General features: G+C 39.3%; 1 protein-coding gene across 1 annotated transcript in view; it reads right to left on the bottom strand.

Moving 5' to 3' along the window:
* The window catches only part of CENPP (centromere protein P), a 191992-nt gene that overhangs the window by 68238 nt on the left and 109301 nt on the right, over positions 1 to 14453 (bottom strand). The gene's annotated exons all lie outside the window — the stretch shown is intronic.

Here is a 14453-nt window from a genome sequence, read left to right as displayed (position 1 = left end):
GTATACTACTTAGAACATATAGATTCTTTGAATGAAATATAGTATAATCTTTGGTGTTATTCAGCCCAAATTTAGATTGCTCATAGAAACTACAATTTTAAAACTGGCTCCATTTTTACTGCAAAATGAAGAATCTGGAAAACATAAATCTGTAATCTAGAATGTACAAGAAAAATGTATTATGCTGTCAATTTAATTAATAGTAAAAAAAGTTTCACTTATCAAGCATCACTGTGAAGCCTGTAGCTATACATATTACCTTACTGCCGCAATTTCTTGCTTGATTTTCAGACTTGATCAGAATTTACTGGAATGTACAATTAAGACAATAGATCATATACAACCACTGTATGAAGAGAAGGGTGCTATACTGAAAAATTCAAGTAAGGGATAGAATGCCAAACATATCTATAAAAGGAAACATGTATTGATGATTTTAAAAAAGCCAAGTGGAGGTAGTCACTGCTAAGGATAAAATAAGACAGCAGCTTGTTTTTATAAGAGCAGGATCGATTTGAAGGTGGATAGATGCTCTGAAGGAGGGGGTTAGCAATAAATCCCAGAGCAGAAGGAACTATGACCCCATCACAAGGAGGTCATGGGAATACCAGAATTAAGATTCAATACTGCCCCTTTAGGGCCGATTGTTTACAGACAGGATGGAGATTGGTTCAAGATAGTAAGTAGGCAGTGGTCCCTTCTACCAAGTTTGTTGCCATACCACCCTTCTTATACTAAGGACCAAACTAGATGAGATAGCATCCCCTGGTTTATGCCTCCATTATGTAGAGATGAGGAATGCCTTTCAGGAGAGCTATGGAGGCTAAGTTCTGGTTGGGACCACTGCAGCATGCAGAAGGGGATCTTGCTTTCTACATTCTATTTGCTGATACACCCCTCTGGAACGGTTTTGGGCCAAACATCTGGCCTGGGGAGGCAGGAGCCTCTCCTCCCTCTGCAGTGGTCCTGACCAGAATTGGGCACCCATGGTGCTCTTTAAGGGTGTTCCCTGACTCTACAGAATGGGGTAGAATCCCCAGAGTGAACCCAGGGACAGCATCTTGTCCAGTTTGGGCCAGAGTCATCTCCTTCCTTCAAGTGCCTATAATTTTACCAAGTAAGATGGATAACACTCAAGGCAGAAAAAGATTTAAAGAGCACATGGCTACCAAAGTTATATGACAGTTTATGACTTCAGAATGGATCTAACAGTTCTCTTCTGATGTCATGTTAAATTTAGTGACAGGACCTAAAAAATGTCATAACTAGTAAGTAATTCTAGTTTGTATTGTAAACTGCTACTGCATACATTAGCTCAGGCCAGTCTTGCTAGGAGATCCTTTTAACTGAAGATGACATGTACTGAAACTGGGTCCTTATGTATGCAATACATTAGCTGTAACACCTGATGTATTACCTATATTTTTATGTTTTGTGTTACTAATGTAATGGAAAGTTAGAAAAGAAATATTTTTTTCATCATTGAGATGTGCCAATTTTGACATTTGAATACTACTGTTCAAAGCCCCATAATTTGTATTTATCATCACAGTGTTAAGGTAAGTTGAAGTTTTTAATATCTATTACAAGCTGTATATAATTGCCTCACAACAGGAGAAATATTTTACCTGCTATTTTAGGTGAAGCATTACCTGCTATTTTTGATGTAGCATTAGCAAATGGTATGAGCAACATTCTCTGAGATATTCAATAGTTCAATAGTATTAAACATTCAAGTGATTGTGTACATAAGCATATTTCTAAGAAAATACAAGCACTGTAAACATTCTCGTTACCTGTATTAAATATCAGTGCAATTAAGGTTGCCTATGGCAATAAAAAATGTTCAGCAAATACAAGCTGAATCAGAAAATCCATCTCCCAGCAATTCTGTATTATCTGAGATGGTGACAACAAATTATATTATTATGATGTAGCAGCAGGATGGCTTTTCCCATTAATTCACATTCCAGACACTTGAGGACATGGAAAGCAGCCATAGGATGACACAGTTGTTCCAGTGTAAAACCATTCCAAGTTTCAGCAGTGAGGGTTGCTGCTGAAATCATAATATGCACATTTTCTAAAATAGCTTGATTGGAATTACATTATTTTAAATTTACAGACATATTCCATGGAGCAAAAGCCTTATTTTGGTTGTTGTGATCAAAAAAGAAGGACAAGTAGCTCCACAGTTCTGTCTACCATGCCAGCTTCTACTTCCACCGTGACTTTTTCAAAGAGCCCTGGGAATGGTGGAAAACTAAGTGCATTATATGAATTTTCTTTTAGTGCTACCCACTGCCAACTGACATTTTGATTTTTCTGCTCCATTATTTACAAGCATATTTCCCCAGGTATCCCAATGGTGTCTGATGTACTATTAAAGCATACATAGTAATAATAATAGTAGTAGTAGTTAGGTGCACTTTGATGTAAGTGTAAGCTGTTGGCCATGAACCCAGGAATCTGCGCGCTTTGACAATGGGACAATTATTTAGGGAGAAATAAGAGTTGACTTTTATGCCCTCCTCACATATTTTGCTTTAGATAAGGCACCTGGCTTACCATAACAGGCTTTAAGAGGAGGATATAACCACTCCTTCACCCAGCTACCCCAAATGTGCTAGTGCTCAGATCACCAGTAAGTCCATTTAAACATCTCAGCTCATGAGGAACTATTAGTAAACTATGACCGCCCCCCCCCCCAAGGACACTACGTTCTAGCTTTCAAAAGCTACTGAAGGTTCCTGGCCCAAGAGCAGTTTGTTTGTCCTCAACCAGGGCCAGTCTGATGGAATGCTCTGTTGGGAGACCAGGGCCCTGTGGGACCTTTCTCAGTTCTGCAGGGCCTGCATATATTTAACCCATAATAGGTGTCTGAATAGCTTATCACAGTGAGTGAAAAGCAGAAAAAAATACTAAAAGCCATGATAGCAATATTTTTTTTGGGGGGGGGGGAAATACTAAAAGCCATGATAGAAATATTTGGGAACCAGACACTTTTCTTCAGCTTTCACATTGTGTGGTTTGATGCTATTGAGTAAAGTGGGGTTGCCCTTGGACTGCAGATAAAAGTAGAATTCTGCTGAGCCTAGGGAGACAACTCACTGGGGAGAGACAACTGCAGTGTTTAAAGAAGGAATGGTAGAAGCTCCACAGGCTGTTAATTGTCATTACACCCACCTTTTGTACAAGAGGTCCATCTCCTTTTCTACTCTCTCTTGAAAGAACTCACAGATGGTCAGAAAGTAAGGTGGAACAGTGAGTTTATTTTCTGGGTATGTGCAGCTCCTCAGAGATGATTGGGCCCCTGAGGAAAGCATCCCAATTCATCTGACCTCACACATTCCCAATTGGGAAAATACTAGAAATGTGATATCACAGATTCTTATATTTTAAGCCAGCAATAAAACTATAAACAGAGTATCACAGATTTCAACATTTTGATAAAACATAAAATATGATTTGACTAATACCAAATGCAGCAAATTTGACTAGCATATTCCATTATTATATAAAATCACAGCATAAAAACAAAAAAAGAAACAAAGTATACATTTTAAAACCAAAACTGCTAGTTTACTTTATATAAGTATACTTAAAATGGAAATTGTATCAAAGCCTTAGTATACAATAAATATTTGATTATAAATATTGTATGTCACAAATTATACTCATATGCTAGCATAGAACACAGTCAAATGTGTGTAATAATATTTAAAGATGCATAAAGGGATTAAAAATTGATTACTTGCTAATATGCAATTTCCTTAAGAAATACATTTATTTCCAATCTTGGTTAGTGTAACCTGCTCCAAAACGACAATTCGTGTGTAAATGGAGAAATATGATACAGTCTGTTCGGGTGGACCCAGAAATCCATGGATGAAAGGACTGCACATCTTTCCTGTGACTCCCCACCCCCCAATCTTTTCTGATGCTGGGAAAGTTTATTTCGGAAATTGCTGGACCCATGTGGACAAACAGCCACACGGGGTGAGAGGAAGCAGTGGAGAAGGGGGTTGAAATCACTCCCCTTCTGCCTTTTCTGTCAATGGATCCCCACTGACAAAAGAGGCAGAAATCACTATTTATTGCAGCCTTCCAATCCAGGTGACTGCTGGTCCACACAGGTCATCCAACTCCAGGAATAAAATGAAACATGACTTAATTGAATGTTTTTAGCTTTACAGGTTTACAGTTTTCATTTGATAACTATTTTCATACCAGAAATTCCTATATGTAACTTGTTCATAAAGTATACCAGAAGTAATAGGTATTTCTAATACAGTAATAAAATATTTTATGGTTGCATATTGTGTGTATGTATTTATATCAGCTGTACAATAATCCTTAGATTCTCGTATACAGCTCAGGACAGTACATCATCTAATACTGAAGTACGCTTAAAGTGTGAAGCATACTAAAGTCCCTTGATTTCAGTTGTAAAATGACATCTAGAATTTTTTTCATATGTATATCTCCATAACAGTTACTATATTTACTTTGGCTATGCAGAAGAAAAATCTGCTTTATGATGCTTCACCAGCACATTTAATGTAGTTGGGTAAGTGTACATATGCATAGATACTGAAAACATTTGAACTCAAGCTAGCTCTCCTTCATGCAGAACAACAACAACAAAACTAAAATGAAATATGTTTTCACATAGCTAAAGCTGTTGAAATTACTTCAGGATTAATTCTGCCCTGCCCAGAGACAAACTGTAATGATGGCAAGAAAATGAATACCTTAGACATTGACCTCATTCATTCATAGTTGTCTTGTAAAACAGAGAATGGTAACACTCTGTAACTATGTACATGGACTCGGCATTGAAAATATTACTTCTAAAAAGCAGACTAGCATTTCAGAAATGCGTAATCTAATGCTGTTCCTGGAGGACAGGGGACCCGCAGGAACAGTGGGAATGGGGAGCAGAAGGTCTGAAGCTGGAGAGGAGAACTGATGAAAATTGCCATCCCTTCATCTGCAGAAATCCTCTCTGAGACCCAACCCACAGTTTTCTCATCAAATGATATTTTAAGGTTCTCATGTCATTAGGTCAAGACTCCAGAATCTTACAGTATCCTGGAGGGGGAGATATGGTTCATCGGAAAACGTTCTAGTTTTGTGTATTGTTCACCTGCCCCTCTTTCCACACATACATTCACACAAACAAATCTTCATGGACCCCCAACTTCTAAACCTAGGCTTGTATCCATTTAGTCTGCATGCGCTTCTCTTTGGGTACTGTGCAGGCAGTCCTTTGCTGTGGAGCTGGCTTTCTCTAACGCTAAGCACTTTGGGCTCACTGAAAAAAATATTGGAATCATGCAAGCGGGAGGGACTGGCATGAAAGGAAGCAAGCTGTGCAGTGGAGGACAGCAGAGAGAAGTATATATGGAATAAAGGGATCCAAGCCTAGATTCATAAGTTGGGGATTCATGGTGAATTGATTGTGTGCATGTATGTGTAGAAAGGAGAGGGGTGGAAAGTATAAACAATTGGAAAATATTCCTCTGACCCAAGTCTCCCCCTCCAGGATACTGTAAGATTTTGGAGAGTTCAGAAGTCCAATCCTCTTCTCCTTCTGTTTTCTTTTCCCTCTCCCTTTACTAGCACTCCATCCTTGATGATCTCTGACTACTGGAGGGCACCCAGTATAATTAATACTTATAGGGCACTTTGAGAATGAGTTTATTTAAAAGTATAAGCTAGTATTTTTCTGCATGTTTAGGAAGTTCTCTACAGATAGAGGATCCATTATCTGGTCTGCAGATGGCCAGTTTCAGTACCATGCAAACAAATACTTGACGTTGAGATTTAGTATTAGACTGAATTATAATTTAAACATTATTATACATCTTAAATACAAATCATCAATAGTAAGGTTTCAATAAGAAGCCTAAACACTGGATAGTATTATTTTCTTAGGACACATACATATCTATGCTTGGTAACCAACTCCATAATTACCTAACATGGCTACTCTGCAATAAGAAAAATATAATAGAAATAAAATAACTCTGTGTTTTCAAGAATCATAATTGTTACCCTTTAGTTTCTAGATAGCATTTATAAAACAACAGGGGGGTTATTTTCCAGGCCATGCAGGCATAAAATGTTTCCTTTCAAATTACACAAATGCTGCCCAGAAGTGGTCAGAATGCCCACAATATTTTGATGCTTCTGGAAGCAGGGGATAGGGTAGGGTGGTACATAATATATGGCTGGACTGAAAGCATTCCATTGACGTGAAAAAGGACATTCCACAGGATGGGGATTTATTACTGAAGTTTATAAACTTTGAATGTGATCTTTGATCAGGAAGGTGACTGTTCTTGGCAATTCAGCTGCAGTGTAGATAAAATAATTACAAGTTTTAAAGTGGCCACACCTATCAGTATTTGGCTAGAAGTAACTCCCAACTGGTTTAGATGAGGTATGCTTGAAAATATTCAAAGAGTTAAAAACAGTGAGTTGGATCCAGTGATTCCCACATACTAGGTCTTCTCTGTGGAGAACGGCCTAGCAGAAACATGTAATTTGATCCAAACCATGGATCATAAGAAGGATTAGAGGAAAGCTGCCTACTAAGGTATCTCTTTTCATAGTTTCCTTAAAGCTTGAGCTTTTTATAGTTGATCCCAAACAGGTTTGATTTTGTGATAATTATTGTATGTTTGGGTCAGATCTTAATAGTTACAGAACATTTTTTGGGGGGAGGTAGGAACCTCACCTTAGAGTGTGTATCTGAGGTCTGAAGCACAATTGAATCAGAATGATTTCAAATTGGGTGTGTGAGGAAATCAACCCCTTGTGTATATATTTGTATATTTAGAATTGTAAACAGAAATGTATATGTATTGGAATGAATTTAAGGTATGTATGTGTAGTAGAAAGCTGACGGGAGGGGAAGAGAGCAGGGGGAAGAGCCCCGTCGTCCTGGCCGTCAAGTGGCCGGCCTTCCCAGGGTCCCCGCTCTCTTTCGCGCCTGTCAGCTGATGGGAGGGAAAGAGAGCGGGGGGGGGGGGAAGAGGCCGGCTGCCCTGGCCAGCCAGCGTCCGGCCTTCCCAGGGTCTCTGCTGTCTTCCCTGCCCATATTTTTCCGTACGCCCCACGGATAAGATGACCCTTGATTTCTGAATTTTGGGTTAAAAAATATAGGGGTTGTCTTATACATGGGGGTGTCATATACATGGAAAAATACGGTACTAATGATGAAGTTCCTCCCCTCTCCAAACCCCACCCTCCTCAGGCACCACCCCCAAAATCTCCAGGTATTTTCCAACCTGGAGCTGGCAACCCAGGTCCAGGTTAACATATTGAAAGTCTTGGAAAATAAATGAAAGTAATGTATTGATCAGTTCTAGAAAAATAATTCAGTGGCTTGGATCCTAAGAATAACCATGAGTAAAGATCTCTGTTGTCTCCCTTCCCCACTAGAACTCCCTGGGCTCCCCAAAACCCACTCTTGAAGTTCAGGATAATCTTGTAAACAATGCTGAAGCTGTGGATGGAGATGCAAATAAAGGAATTGATAGAAATCATCCTCTCCTGTTTTTGCTCCATTCACGTCAAGAGTGAGAGAGACTACATCTGACAGTTCCTCTCCTGAGTAACAGCCCCCCATACTACCTCCCATGTTTCCCAACTGTTTCCCAATGCCATGACCATGTCTAAAACCGGGTGCTTCAATAGGAAGTGGCAAAGATCCTTTCTATAGACTCTTGACACTTACTGTTCTTATTGGAAACTAAAAGTTCATAACATATATAAAATGTCTTGATCCTGACTGTGATGCCATTACACCTGGAAGTTTGGGAATGCTCTATGGCCCTGCTTTTCCGACTATGATTCTTTGGCAGAAAAAGTCCCTCTTTGTCTTCCTTCAGTGATGTGGGTTTACTGGGAGGAAAAATTCTGGAATTTTTTTCTGGAAAATGTTCCAATTCAATTTTAAATACAAAAGTTAAATATTTAAATAATATCAGCAAAATTAAAATGTTAGCAAAAGAAGACAAACACACCATGTACAAGCCTGAACCATGTACAAGCACTGTGGTTTGTCCATATTTCATATTCTACATTTAGCCCACTGACCATGATTGATTTGAAGCCCAACATGCCTGATAAACATCCCTATTTTTACATGTGGGGCAGAAAATTTTCCATGGAAAAATATAAAATCAGAAAATGTTCAGTTCCTCATCAGGGGGGTGCCTTTCACCAAAGCTGGCTAATAGAATGATTCCTGCCCTACTGTACGCGGATGATACAGTTATCTTGTCCTATTCACAAATGGGCCTTAGAAGAGCACTCCGTGCCTTCACCTTATACTGTCAAGAAGAAAAACTCTCCATAAATTACCAAAAAACAAAAGTCCTTGTCTTCACTAAAAAACACCGAACTTATAAACAGCAAATCGAAGACCACAACATCGAAAAAACCAAATCTTTTACATACCTTGGTGTGGTCTTTCAGTCAACCAGACCCTGGAGAGCACAAGTGACTCATGTAACAGACGCTGCCTAAAAATCATCCCCTGCAATACTACAATTTCATTTTACTAAAGGAGTCTCCTACATTCCAGAAGCACTTAAAGCCTTTTAAGGAAAGGTCGTCCCCCAGCTTCTATATGGGTCACAGCTCTACATTTATAAAGATATTCAACTATTGGAAATGATCCAATCGATGTTTCTGAGGAAGATACTTGGAGTTCTGAGATGTGTTCCGAATGCCCTCCTCCGATTAGAAACTGGAGTGATCTCTTTGGAGTCCAATATGTGATCTGAGCACTTAACTATTGGCTAAAACTCATATTCAACCCTATTGGTCCAACCCCTCTGATTCTAGCTGATAATCACTGCTCAACTTGGCAAAGTGCAATAGAGAAGATGCTCCAGAAACATGGCCTCTCTCCTCAAGCCATATTGGCATTGGAACACCAAAAAGCCAAGGAAACGATCAAGCAGAGACTCTTAGAACATGCCCTTCAATCAGATAGGGCTCAGATTCATAAATATTCACCCATCTTGCAATACATCAAACCTTTCCACCCTGCAGACTACCTTGGATTCCTGGAAATATCCAAATATCAAAGGGCCTTTACACTTGCACATTTCAATGCCTTATTTCAGCTCTCCTGGAAGGCAGGTATCTCCATACTTCTTTCATCAACGATTATGCCCATACAAAATAGAGAAAGTGGAAACAATAGAACATGTTCTGCTGCAATGTCCCTTCTATAAAAAAAAAAGGTAAAGGTCCCCTGTGCAAGCACCGGGTCATTCCTGACCCATGGGGTGACGTCACATCCCGACGTTTCCAAGGCAGACTTTGTTTGCGGGGTGGTTTGCCAGTGCCTTCCCCAGTCAGTGCCTTCCCCATGTCCCTTCTACAATGACATAATATCGCAGTACATTCTCCCCATACTGTCATCCTTTCCTGGGAGATCGGAAGAAGCTAAAGTTTTCCTTCTCTTAGCAGATTCCTCTCGGGAGATAACCACTCAAATAGCCAAATTTTGCCTCCGGTCTAGTGGGATTCATAAACGGCTGATTGAAAACCTTTCCCCATAGAAGATCTTTCCTTCTCTTCTTCAAATCATCCCTCACAGAAACATCAACTTTTATTTTAACCTAACTTTGATTTTTACCTAGAGCTGATATTGTATCGAAATAAAACTTGATTGATTGATATTCTATGTCCTCTTGGGCTTCAAAAACCATTGAACTATAGTCTTTTTTCCTTTGGTTGATATTAAGCTATGCATGGATTTAAAGGTAAGTAAAAGTACAATGAATTGATAATTTATAATGCATAATGGTAGCCAATACAGATGATACAGAATCAGCCGAATGTGTTCAAAGTAAACTAGCACCTGACAATAATTACGGCATTGTGTTTTTGCAACAGCTCAAGCTTCAAAATTATCTTCAAAAACAACTGTAGAACATTAACAGTAGTCAAGCCTGAAAGTTACAGGACTATGGATCAGTATAGTAAGGTCAGGTTTATCCAGAATAAGAGACCCTTTGTGTAAGATACAAATTTTAAAAATGTGTTCTTGGTTGCTTATTATTTCTCAAAAAACAAAGGCAGATCCAAAGATACTCACATAATCTTTGTATAATTAGACCTGATGACAGCAACCCAACTATCACTTGTAAACCCAACCTATCAAAGACAACTGAATCCCCATATAATTTCAGTTTGTTCAGCCTCACACATGTGGCCATGGCTTTAATGCAATGGTTAAGGAGTCAGACAGGTGCTCTTGGAGTTCAGTTTGTACTCCTTTGGCTTGGTCTTTCAGTTAGCAACTTGGAATTCTTGTCTTTAAACTGAGACAAGTGTCCCAGCTGCCAAATTCCTTTATGGCTCAGATGTTAAATTCTACCATCATAAAATGCCAAAGGTGGACTAGCATAACAGGCCCTTTGCCCAACCAAAGGAACAGTCAAATCCAAACAACACCACGGCAAAGACTTTTGTCCAGTTTCTCAACTAGCTCAAGGCAAAAAAAAAGCAGATCCAGCAAGCTCTGATGTGTAAGGTACAAAATAACATTGGGATAACTTCATGGTTGTCATGGAAGCCACAAAATCCTGAAGTGCACCTGCCAAGGAGGTCTCCACAAGGATGTTGAAGTGCTCCAACCAGTGATGTGGGGAAGAAATTTTTCCACAGAAAATTTTCATATGCTATATTTTTGTCCAACAAATCTAATGGCCTCCAACATCCGGCTACGGACAATATCCATCAGCTGAGGTAAAGTCTACTGAGCAGATATGCAGACAGTATACTCAAAGAATGCCCAGTCTTGAAAGTAACACACAATCAAGGTCAGCCACTGCCTGCGCTGGGAATCCCTCTTTCAAAACTAAGCATTAGACACAAGTCTTTCCTTCAGTAAAAAGTCACAAAGTACAAAAGAATTGCACCCTTACAGTCAGTGGATGCTGCAGTTTTTAAAGATGACTACAGAGCAGACTTAAATGGCTTTTAAAAATGTACCGAAAAAATTAATTGATATAAGTGGTTGTCAAGAACAACAGACAAATGCAGTCTCCTATACTTCCAATTACCAAGTAAGCAAGGAGATAGAATGATGGACTATTTATTTATGATTTTCAACTTAATACCCCGCTCTCCCCGGCCAAGACTGGGCTCAGGCTAGATGGAGCTTGGTCTCATCTGGCAAGGCAGTTATTATGCAGACCCTGCACTAGAAGTGCACTGGATTGTCCATGGCCAATGTCCTTTTAAAGAGTGCTGCAGGTAAGCCAAAATAGGCACAATTTATTCCAACAACAATTTTAAATTTCAAGCAGTTATATTTTGCCGGCTGGTTGCATAACTTTACCGAACAATTATCTTGTGGTGGCCAAACTTACAGTTCTTTTTCTGGCACTCTGACACCAGCATACTTCACCCCTTCCAATATTTTAAAATAGAATTGAATTACTTTACATTGCAGAGATGGAAAAATTATCTGAGTATGAGCTACTGAAAAAAGCTTTGAGTTTGTCTGAAAGTGTTTATGGATAAAAAAACTAATAAAGCTTCTGTGTGACATCTGTGGTTATGTAAACATTTACATAAATAAAATTTACTTTGTCAACAGATGGTATAAGTCCAAACACAACCATAGAATTGAAATAAGAAATTTTCCATAACTATGCAATACAACTGGACTGGTCTTTGAAACAAGCCAGACGATAACTGAAGCCAAAACATACAGCTAGAATGGTGTGTCATGTATTCAAATACGTTGGCCCATCTCCAACAAAAGAGAGTTTGCACATTCAAGTTATTTGAAATTCACTGAATATGAGTGGGAAATGTCCAGTTAAGAAATTCACACAGAAGCTTTTAAAAAATGGAATGCAAACACATTTGACTGTTTACAGAAAAGGGATACAAGTATACTTAGGTGTTCTAAAGGTGCATGGTAGTTCTAATTACATTGCAGCATGCCAAGAATTCCCAATATGGTCACTTTCTATTGACTATATGTTTATTTCTGTATAATCCAATGTTATTGTATTGCACAAACTATGCAATGTATTTGTGCATTAGTTGTTGCTAAATATTGGTAAGGTTTACTGGAAAACTATATTTGGTTGGTCTCACCCCACTAGAAACAGACTGCAACAGCTTTTGATACTGAGAAAATGGTCTTTGAACGTACAAGGAAATCTGCCCATCATTTTTATTCCAGTTACTTCATGACACAAGTAGTTTATCTTTCCAGTCTGGTTTTTTAAATGAAAACAAACCCTAAAACCTATTCATATTACAAAAAAATGCCTTCAGTGTTATTTGTTACCTAAGATGATATTAATATATGCTACACATTTCTTCAGGGTTGATAATCTGTCACTTTTCAACATGATTTTGCTAATCTACGATTGTTTCAAAAAATAGAGTTAAACTCGAAATCAACGTTAGCGCTACAATTAAAGGGATGGTCCTCCTTAGGTAAGTATGTCACAGTTTACTTATCTGCAACATTTTAATTAATGAGTTGACACATAGAAACCTAGAGCTGGAAGGGACCTCCAGGATTATCTAGTTCAACCCCCTGCACAATGTAGGAAATCCACAGTTACCTCCTGCCCACTCCCCCAGTGACCCCTGCTCTATGCCCAGAGAAAGGGGGGGGGAACCTCCAGGATCCCTGGACCAGTCTGGCCTGGAGAAAAATTCCTTTCTGATCTCAAAGTGGCGATCAGCATTACCCTGTGCATGTAAGAAAGGGCCACAAGAGCTGAGTACTGGCTCATCCTTGCCTGCCCTCCTTCTCATTATCTGCCTAAATTGGATGAATGAGTTGGATGAATGGGTAGGTGGAATCTTAATCAAACTTGCATATGACACAAAACTGGAAGAGATATTTGCACGGAGACAAACTTCACAACCTAGAAGGGATATTTAGCACCTTAGAAGACAGAAATAAAATTCACATGTTGTAGAGCTGGGCTGAAACTAACTTAATGAAATTCAAAAAAGAAATGCAAAGTTCTGCATGTAAGCAAAAAGAATTACATGCACAGGTATGGGATGGGAATCCATGGCTTGGCAGAAGCACATGAGAAAACTATTTTAGGATTACAATGAATCACAGAATGTGACTCAGCAGCATGGGCAGCTGCAAAGAGACGAATGTGATTTTAGGCTACAAAAATGTAAGCACAGTATCCAAATAAATCACAGGCAGTAGCATTTCCACTCTGGCGTATGGTGTCCAGTTTTGGGTGTTGCACTTTTAAGAAAGATATAGACAAACTAGAAAGGATTTGTTCTTCTGAGGAGGCCAACAAAAATGATCTGCATTTCCCAGAGAAAAGGTTGAATAAAATGGGTATGTTTAGCCTGGAGAAGAGAAGACTGTGAGGAAACACATACCATTTTTCAAACATAATGGTCTGTTATGTGGAAGAAATAACAGACCATTATGTTTGAAAAATGGTATGTGCAGAGAGTTGTTTTCTGCTGCTCCAGTGGGTAAGACTAGATCTAACAAGAGGGAACCCATAAGGACTTGTGGGAGACATTGCATTTCCCCCTCCCCCACAATTTCATAATTCCCTTTCCTGAAAGCTGCCATAGCCTCTCCCCTTTTCCTGCTTTCTTCTCTCCTTCCCACCTAATAGCCAACCTACCTTCATCTGCTCCTCTGTCTTACACTTTCCCTCTCCCAGCCTTCATCCTCTACCTAGGAAAACTGTGGCCCAGTTGTGGTGCCGGCCACTGGGCAAGGCCCACTTACAGGCTAAGGAACCCTCAAGGACTTGCAGGGAGGACCTTTCTCCTATATCCCCCCTACACTATTTCCTCTTTCCCTCCCCCTGGCAACCCCCACATCCTCTCCCCTTTCCCCGCTTCATTCTCTCCTTCTCAGCCATTCACCAACGAACCTTTTATTTGCCTCCCATCTTCAGCTATATTTATTAACTTTATTTATACCCCACATTCTTAGGTTGCCTGTGGGTGGCCTGGTTTTGTGGCTTTTGCCATCTACAAAGGCGTCAACCAGTGTACTATTAGTGATGCCATATCATAAAGTGCTTTTGGAAGTTCCCTCAGTTTCAAAAGTAGCCAGTCACATAACAGGGAAATCTGCTATTCTACAAACATAAGCCAGAAGTTTCCTTGATCATGCAAAACTAATTATTTGGTTCTGAGTCATTATATTTCCAACAATCTGATGAAGAAAAAGTATCATGAATGAAGAACCAAATGAATAACATCCAATTCAGTGGGAAGCCTTGATTTCTTCCATCTTGGCTAAAATGATGTCATCTTCATCTCCCTTTTGGCAATCATTGGAGTAGACAAAGGGATATGTTCAGTAACTAAACAGATCAATTTTGTAGGGTAGGGATGTCTGATAACTCACAGTGCACCCTGGTGGGCATTCACTCCCTGCCTAAGAGCCA

The sequence above is a fragment of the Euleptes europaea genome, chromosome 1, assembly GCF_029931775.1.
Source record: "Euleptes europaea isolate rEulEur1 chromosome 1, rEulEur1.hap1, whole genome shotgun sequence".
Taxonomy (NCBI): Eukaryota; Metazoa; Chordata; class Lepidosauria; order Squamata; family Sphaerodactylidae; genus Euleptes; species Euleptes europaea.
The sequence above is the reverse complement of the archived record's forward strand: the minus strand, read 5'-3'. Positions and strand labels throughout refer to the sequence as shown.